Source organism: Taudactylus pleione, unplaced genomic scaffold (assembly GCF_031769625.1).
Source record: "Taudactylus pleione unplaced genomic scaffold, aTauple2 ptg000377l, whole genome shotgun sequence".
Taxonomy (NCBI): domain Eukaryota; kingdom Metazoa; phylum Chordata; class Amphibia; order Anura; family Myobatrachidae; genus Taudactylus; species Taudactylus pleione.
Genome location: NW_028284778.1, coordinates 911,778 through 922,145, shown reverse-complemented (window position 1 = coordinate 922,145; position 10,368 = coordinate 911,778).

Below are 10,368 nucleotides of genomic sequence, written 5' to 3'. Positions count from 1 at the left end.
TTGGATAACCCTCCCCCCTGCTTGATATAGAACAGCCAAACTTGGAGAAACCTCTCTTGGGGGTATATTTACTAAAGTAGGGTGTTTTTAGAAGTGGAGATGTTGCCCATAGCAACCACCAGATTCTAGCTATTGTCTTCAGAATGTCATGATTTACAGACAAGTTTTTGCTTTTCAGAAGCTTTCTTGATGCACATTCTCTCTAGTCTTTTGGTGGTGGTGCACACATTTTGCAGATCTAACATTAGAGCGAGCCTAGTCCTTCCCAATCTTACATTTTATTACCGGGCCACCAAACTGGCCTATTTGAAAGTATTGAAAATCTTCAGGAGGAATCTTCATGCATTTCTTGAGCCAACTGGGGCACCCTGGCAGGTTTGGCCAGCAGGTAAATAAAACAAAATGGCCTCCCCTTATTCTGAGGCAGGCAGTGGAGGTGTGGTCTTCTACACATAAACATTTGGATATAACATGTATTGACACGGATGTAACGTTTTGGAACATTGTCAAATATACTTAGTATACGGCCTAAGTTTGGGATTTCTACAATTGGCCAGTAAAGTAGTGACTGAGATCCCCGTTGCCTCCAATGTCTTTGGGCACTGGACCAAAGCAGAGTGAGGTCTGTTGTCACAGTCTGCCTCCGTGCCTAGAGGAATGGAATGGAGGGGGAGGGAGGGTGGGTGTGTTCATATAAGCATTTAAAGGAGAACTTTACTCCTAAGGATGTATTTGCTAAGAACAGGCAAAAGTATTAAATGTAATGGTTTTGAATGCAATATTATTACCATTGTAAATCCCGCGGGCAAAACTACTGAAAATTGGCGGCTTTGAAAACCTGCCACCTAGTAAATGCAGCCCCTGGTCTTTATTCCATAGTGGTACTGAGTCTAGTGGGCATTCAGAGTTCTCGCTGCAATAATCTCGAAATATCCGGGCTCTGTGAATAAATGCCCAGAAAGTAAGAAATCTAATTTCTTTATCTTTGATTTTTATATGTTAACAAATATAAAAAAATAAAAACACTTGGCAGACAATACAGAAACGATCAAGGTAAAGATAATGGTCATGGCAGGCAGCAATCAAGAAAAATGGTCAATGCACATGTTAAGTACAGGGCAGATGGCAGCAAGAGAACAGTCCAAGCAAAAAGGTCAGGAGGGACAGCTGCCAAAAATAATTGGTCGATATCCGCACAAAATGAGAACCAGTGTCAGGCAGAAATCAAGCAACTAACAGACCCAAATGTTTGACGTAACTGCATCTGTCACTGGCAATGCAGAATAGGCCTGTCTACACTATAAGGCATGGTGGCCAATCAAAATGCTCCTAGAGAGCCAAGCTGTGGTTGCTCAATTTGTCGCATCCATTGTGACTGTGTGTGGAGATGGAAGAGCCTTGAACCATGAAATACTATATAGATATACTGTATGTAGAAATCTATCTGCACTAATCCATACCTGCCAACTGTCTCTATTTTGGTGGGACAGTACCCATTTTTTGGCACTGTCTTACTGTCCCACCTGCGGGCCACAGTGTCCCGTGGTGGTGGGGGCCGGCTCACACCTGCTGCTCTACTTAGCTGAGCAAGCAGTAAATTGCTGGTGTGCGCATGCGGGCAGCATCATTTAGTTGGATAGATGGACTTTGGGCATGTCCTGTATCTCCCAGAGCACTAGGCATGCCCCCAGCATGATGAGAATAGCTCACGAGAACGACATTTCTTATCGGGTCTACACCCCATTGCTGTTAGGCCACGCTCCTTAATTTTGGTGGTGCACCATTGACCTTCAGTAAGTTGGAAGGTATGACTAATCATTAAATGTAGAGGTGATGTGTTGATGCCAATGGCAGAGGCGAATGCAGGGTGGTGGGGGTATTCCAGTTGAACAGACACCCCGCTTTCACAGCCAGTGGCTCATATCATGACCATTGTAGCATATACTGTAACTATATCACTGGCCCTGTATATGTCTGATGTATTACATACACTGCACTATGTATGGCTGGTCCTACTGCCGCATATAACGGGTTACTGTGATCACTGGCCCTGTATAAGTCTGATGTATTACATACACTGCACTATGTATGGCTGGTCCTACTACCGCATATAACAGGTTACTGTGATCACTGGTCCTGTATATGTCTGATGTATTACATACACTGCACTATGTATGGCTGGTCCTACTGCCGCCTATAACGGGTTACTGTGATCACTGGCCCTGTATATGTCTGATGTATTACATACACTGCACTATGTATGGCTGGTCCTACTACCGCATATAACAGGTTACTGTGATCACTGGTCCTGTATATGTCTGATGTATTACATACACTGCACTATGTATGGCTGGTCCTACTGCCGCCTATAACGGGTTACTGTGATCACTGGCCCTGTATATGTCTGATGTATTACATACACTGCACTATGTATGGCTGGTCCTACTGCCTCATATAACATGTTACTGTGATCACTGTCCCTGTATATGACTGATGTATTACATACACTGCACTATGTATGGCTGCTCCTACTGCCGCATATAACATGTTACTGTGATCACTGGCCCTGTATATGTCTGATGTATTACATACACTGCACTATGTATGGCTGGTCCTACTGCCTCATATAACATGTTACTGTGATCACTGTCCCTGTATATGACTGATGTATTACATACACTGCACTATGTATGGCTGCTCCTACTGCTGCATATAACATGTTACTGTGATCACTGGCCCTGTATATGTCTAATGTATTACATACACTGCACTATGTATGGCTGGTCCTACTGCCGCATATAACGGGTTACTGTGATCACCGGCCCTGTATATGTCTGATGTATTACATACACTGCACTATGTATGGCTGGTCCTACTGCCGCCTATAATGGGTTACTGTGATCACTGGCCCTGTATATGTCTGATGTATTACATACACTGCACTATGTATGGCTGGTCCTACTGCCGCATATAACAGGTTACTGTGATCACTGGTCCTGTATATGTCTGATGTATTACATACACTGTACTATGTATGGCTGGTCCTACTGCCGCCTATAATGGGTTACTGTGATCACTGGCCCTGTATATGTCTGATGTATTACATACACTGCACTATGTATGACTGGTCCTACTGCCGCATATAACAGGTTACTGTGATCACTGGTCCTGTATATGTCTGATGTATTACATACACTGCACTATGTATGGCTGCTCCTACTGCCGCATATAACATGTTACTGTGATCACTGGCCCTGTATATGTCTGATGTATTACATACACTGCACTATGTATGGCTGGTCCTACTGCCGCATATAACAGGTTACTGTGATCACTGGCCCTGTATATGTCTGATGTATTACATACATTGCACTATGTATGGCTGCTCCTACTGCCGCATATAACTGGTTACTGTGATCACTGGCCCTGTATATATCTGATGTATTACATACACTGCACTATGTATGGCTGCTCCTACTGCCACATATAACTGGTTACTGTGATCACTGGCCCTGTATATATCTGATGTATTACATACACTGCAATATGTATGGCTGGTCCTACTGCCGCATATAACATGTCACTGTGATCACTGGCCCTGTATATGTCTGATGTATTACATACACTGTACTATGTATGGCTGGTCCTACTGCCGCATATAACGGGTTACTGTGATCACTGGCCCTGTATATGTCTGATGTATTACATACACTGCACTATGTATGGCTGGTCCTACTGCCGCATATAACATGTTACTGTGATCACTGGCCCTGTATATATCTGATGTATTACATACACTGCACTATGTATGGCTGGTCCTACTGCCGCATATAACTGGTTACTGTGACCACTGGCCCTGTATATGTCTGATGTATTACATACACTGCACTATGTATGGCTGCTCCTACTGCCCCATATAACATGTTACTGTGATCACTGGCCCTGTATATGTCTGATGTATTACATACACTGCACTATGTATGGCTGGTCCTACTTTTGCATATAACGGGTTATTGTGATCACTGGCCCTGTATATGTCTAATGTATTACATACACTGCACTATGTATGGCTGGTCCTACTTTTGCATATAGCGGGTTATTGTGATCACTGGCCCTGTATATGTCTGATGTATTACATACACTGTACTATGTATGGCTGCTCCTACTGCCCCATATAACTGGTTACTGTGACCACTGGCCCTGTATATGTCTGATGTATTACATACACTGCACTATGTATGGCTGCTCCTACTGCCCCATATAACATGTTACTGTGATCACTGGCCCTGTATATGTCTGATGTATTACATACACTGCACTATGTATGGCTGCTCCTACTGCCGCATATAACAGGTTACTGTGATCACTGGCCCTGTATATGTCTGATGTATTACATACACTGCACTATGTATGGCTGCTCCTACTGCCGCATATAACGGGTTACTGTGATCACTGGCCCTGTATATGTCTGATGTATTACATACACTGCACTATGTATGGCTGGTCCTACTGCCGCATATAACTGGTTACTGTGATCACTGGCCCTGTATATGTCTGATGTATTACATACACTGCACTATGTATGGCTGCTCCTCCTGCCCCATATAACATGTTACTGTGATCACTGGCTCTGTATATGTCTGATGTATTACATACACTGCACTATGTATGGCTGCTCCTACTGCCGCATATAACAGGTTACTGTGATCACTGGCCCTGTATATGTCTGATGTATTACATACACTGCACTATGTATGGCTGGTCCTACTGCCGCCTATAATGGGTTACTGTGATCACTGGTCCTGTATATGTCTGATGTATTACATACACTGCACTATGTATGGCTGGTCCTACTGCCGCATATAACGTGTTACTGTGATCACTGGTCCTGTATATGTCTGATGTATTACATACACTGCACTATGTATGGCTGGTCCTACTGCCGCATATAACGTGTTACTGTGATCACTGGCCCTGTATATGTCTGATGTATTACATACACTGCACTATGTATGGCTGCTCCTACTGCCGCATATAACATGTTACTGTGATCACTGGCCCTGTATATGTCTGATGTATTACATACACTGCACTATGTATGGCTGCTCCTACTGCCCCATATAACATGTTACTGTGATCACTGGCCCTGTATATGTCTGATGTATTACATACACTGCACTATGTATGGCTGCTCCTACTGCCGCATATAACATGTTACTGTGATCACTGGCCCTGTATATGTCTGATGTATTACATACACTGCACTATGTATGGCTGGTCCTACTGCCGCATATAACAGGTTACTGTGATCACTGGCCCTGTATATGTCTGATGTATTACATACACTGCAATATGTATGGCTGGTCCTACTGCCACATATAACATGTCACTGTGATCACTGGCCCTGTATATGTCTGATGTATTACATACACTGTACTATGTATGGCTGGTCCTACTGCCGCATATAACGGGTTACTGTGATCACTGGCCCTGTATATGTCTGATGTATTACATACACTGCACTATGTATGGCTGGTCCTACTGCCGCATATAACATGTTACTGTGATCACTGGCCCTGTATATATCTGATGTATTACATACACTGCACTATGTATGGCTGGTCCTACTTTTGCATATAACGGGTTATTGTGATCACTGGCCCTGTATATGTCTAATGTATTACATACACTGCACTATGTATGGCTGGTCCTACTGCCGCATATAACTGGTTACTGTGACCACTGGCCCTGTATATGTCTGATGTATTACATACACTGCACTATGTATGGCTGCTCCTACTGCCCCATATAACTGGTTACTGTGATCACTGGCCCTGTATATGTCTGATGTATTACATACACTGCACTATGTATGGCTGCTCCTACTGCCCCATATAACTGGTTACTGTGATCACTGTCCCTGTATATGACTGATGTATTACATACACTGCACTATGTATGGCTGCTCCTACTGCCGCATATAACATGTTACTGTGATCACTGGCCCTGTATATGTCTGATGTATTACATACACTGCACTATGTATGGCTGCTCCTACTGCCCCATATAACTGGTTACTGTGATCACTGTCCCTGTATATGACTGATGTATTACATACACTGCACTATGTATGGCTGCTCCTACTGCCGCATATAACATGTTACTGTGATCACTGGCCCAGTATATGTCTGATGTATTACATACACTGCACTATGTATGGCTGGCCCTACTGCCGCATATAACATGTTACTGTGATCACTGGCCCTGTATATGTCTGAGGTATTACATACACTGCACTTTGTATTGGTGGAAGGAGTGGTCCCCTGCGCTTCCTCCCCCCCAGCACTGTACAGATTGGACAGAGCCAGCACTCGCTAGGACCCGCCGGAGCTGAGGTAAGAGAGGTCTGACCTCTGACATGTGCGACACCCCAGCGCGTCTTTACTCCCCAGCATCCATGAGGACTGGTCGGACCGGGAGACTCTCAGCACCTAAGAGCCTGCAGTGCTTATGCCCTCAAGTACACTATGCCACTATGTACACTAGAGCACCAGTGCTACTATCTGCCGCTGACAGACCCACGATCATGCCTGGCACACTATAACGCCCAGCAATGCTTTAAGTTTCAAGCTGCCACAAACAGTATTTAATACCTACCGCTGTTACACCTGTGATATTCCCTGTGTCACATGCTACCTGTTGGTAATAAATATAAGAACTGGCTAAGCATACCATGTGTGGACTAATTGCCACCAGCACCAACTACTGTGTTATACACCAACTCTACACCACTTACATTCTGGCCAGATTTACTATAGCCTAATGCAGCAACTCATCTGGAGACCTACTGTCCCCAGCACATTCGCATTGAATTACATATCAACACCAGCACGCTTTTGCCAGTATGTATGAGGCAAACTACAGCTTGTTATGTGCTATAATGCCAGCTTCATAGGCTGGCCACGCTTGCTTTAATATCAAGCATTTAGAAACCCGCCTGTAAAAATCCTGTTTGAAACGTAGGGATTTCCTACCTTGCTGAGAAGTAAATATAATTATTCTCAGTTATTGCATTCTCAACTGCTTACGCAATGTATTTGTGACAATGTGCTAATGCCTGCTAACGGACTCCTGCCTGAAAAACTGTGAGACGGACTGTGCAAATGTTGTTACATCCACTTCCCCTATCTGCGTGTGTGCAGATCCTCCGGGAGTTAAGAACACATCACCATCGACGTAACATCGGCTGCACATGGATTCCTCGAGTAAGTCCTGGCTGCGCTGATTCCGTCTCAAAGGGACCGGGCCCCTGAGACTGTGGTTCTGTGATTGGGAACGTATCCACCAGTGCAGACACACCCCTGGAACTCCCACGGACCGGCCAATTTTTTGCAACACTTTCAGCCACCTCGCCGACTCCACCCAGGAACGCGCATGGATTACAGTGGTCTGCACAGGACCTTGCCATCATGGTGAATTTGCAAATGCCGCCTCAAGCTTTAGTTTCGCACATGTCCAATATTCCCCGTTACCTCCATCCAATGCTCCCTGCCTGTCCATTACACTGAGTACAGACTCGCATCGTTCGAGTACGGTAATGTAACTTGACGCATGCGCTATTGCAACTCACGCATGCACAGTGGAAAAACAAAAATGATTGCTTGATTTGCAAAAATATAGGCATTGCATACAAATCTGAATTAGGTCCAATGTGTATTATCTGTGAGTGACAGGACTACACCAGATGCAATGTGTATAATGTGTATTATATGTGAGTGACAGGACTATACCCAGCTGTAATGTGTATTATATGTGAGTGACAGGACTATACCCAGCTGTAATGTGTATTATATGTGAGTGACAGGAATATATCCAGCTGTAATGTGTATTATATGTGAGTGACAGGACTACACCAGATGCAATGTGTATAATGTGTATTATATGTGAGTGACAGGACTATACCCAGCTGTAATGTGTATTATATGTGAGTGACAGGACTATACCCAGCTGTAATGTGTATTATATGTGAGTGACAGGAATATATCCAGCTGTAATGTGTATAATGTGTATTATATGTGAGTGACAGGAATATACCCAGCTGTAATGTGTATAATGTGTGTTATATGTGAGTGACAGGACTATACCCAGCTGTAATGTGTATTATATGTGAGTGACAGGACTATACCCAGCTGTAATGTGTATAATGTGTATTATATGTGAGTGACAGGACTATACCCAGCTGTAATGTGTATTATATGTGAGTGACAGGACTATACCCAGCTGTAATGTGTATTATATGTATTATATGTGACTGACAGGACTATACCCAGCTGTAATGTGTGTTATATGTGAGTGACAGGACTATACCCAGCTGTAATGTGTGTTATATGTGAGTGACAGGACTATACCCAGCTGTAATGTGTATTATATGTGACTGACAGGACTATACCCAGCTGTAATGTGTGTTATATGTGAGTGACAGGACTATACCCAGCTGTAATGTGTATTATATGTGAGTGACAGGACTATACCCAGCTGTAATGTGTATTATATGTGAGTGACAGGACTATACCCAGCTGTAATGTGTATTATATGTGAGTGACAGGACTATACCCAGCTGTAATGTGTATAATGTGTATTATATGTGAGTGACAGGACTATACCCAGCTGTAATGTGTATAATGTGTATTATATGTGAGTGACAGGACTATACCCAGCTGCAATGTGTATTATATGTATTATATATGAGTAACAGGAATATACCCAGATGCAATGTGTATTATATGTGAATGACAGGACTATACCCAGCTGTAATATGTATTATATGTGAGTGACAGGAATATACCCAGCTGCAATGTGTATAATATGTATTATATATGAGTAACAGGACTATACCCAGCTGCAATGTGTATAATATGTATTATATATGAGTAACAGGAATATACCCAGCTGTAATGTGTATTATATGTGAATGACAGGAATATACCCAGCTGTAATGTGTATTATATGTGAATGACAGGAATATACCCAGCTGCAATGTGTATAATTTGTATTATATGTGAGTGACAGGACTATACCCAGCTGTAATGTGTATTATATGTGAGTGACAGGAATATATCCAGCTGTAATATGTATTATATGTGAGTGACAGGACTACACCAGATGCAATGTGTATAATGTGTATTATATGTGAGTGACAGGACTATACCCAGCTGTAATGTGTATTATATGTGAGTGACAGGACTATACCCAGCTGTAATGTGTATTATATGTGAGTGACAGGAATATATCCAGCTGTAATGTGTATAATGTGTATTATATGTGAGTGACAGGAATATACCCAGCTGTAATGTGTATAATGTGTGTTATATGTGAGTGACAGGACTATACCCAGCTGTAATGTGTATTATATGTGAGTGACAGGACTATACCCAGCTGTAATGTGTATAATGTGTATTATATGTGAGTGACAGGACTATACCCAGCTGTAATGTGTATTATATGTGAGTGACAGGACTATACCCAGCTGTAATGTGTATTATATGTATTATATGTGACTGACAGGACTATACCCAGCTGTAATGTGTGTTATATGTGAGTGACAGGACTATACCCAGCTGTAATGTGTGTTATATGTGAGTGACAGGACTATACCCAGCTGTAATGTGTATTATATGTGACTGACAGGACTATACCCAGCTGTAATGTGTGTTTATATGTGAGTGACAGGACTATACCCAGCTGTAATGTGTATTATATGTGAGTGACAGGACTATACCCAGCTGTAATGTGTATTATATGTGAGTGACAGGACTATACCCAGCTGTAATGTGTATTATATGTGAGTGACAGGACTATACCCAGCTGTAATGTGTATAATGTGTATTATATGTGAGTGACAGGAATATACCCAGCTGCAATGTGTATAATATGTGAGTGACAGGACTATACCCAGCTGTAATGTGTATAATGTGTATTATATGTGAGTGACAGGACTATACCCAGCTGTAATGTGTATAATGTGTATTATATGTGAGTGACAGGACTATACCCAGCTGCAATGTGTATTATATGTATTATATATGAGTAACAGGAATATACCCAGATGCAATGTGTATTATATGTGAATGACAGGACTATACCCAGCTGTAATATGTATTATATGTGAGTGACAGGAATATACCCAGCTGCAATGTGTATAATATGTATTATATATGAGTAACAGGACTATACCCAGCTGCAATGTGTATAATATGTATTATATATGAGTAACAGGAATATACCCAGCTGTAATGTGTATTATATGTGAATGACAGGAATATACCCAGCTGTAATGTGTATTATATGTGAATGACAGGAATATACCCA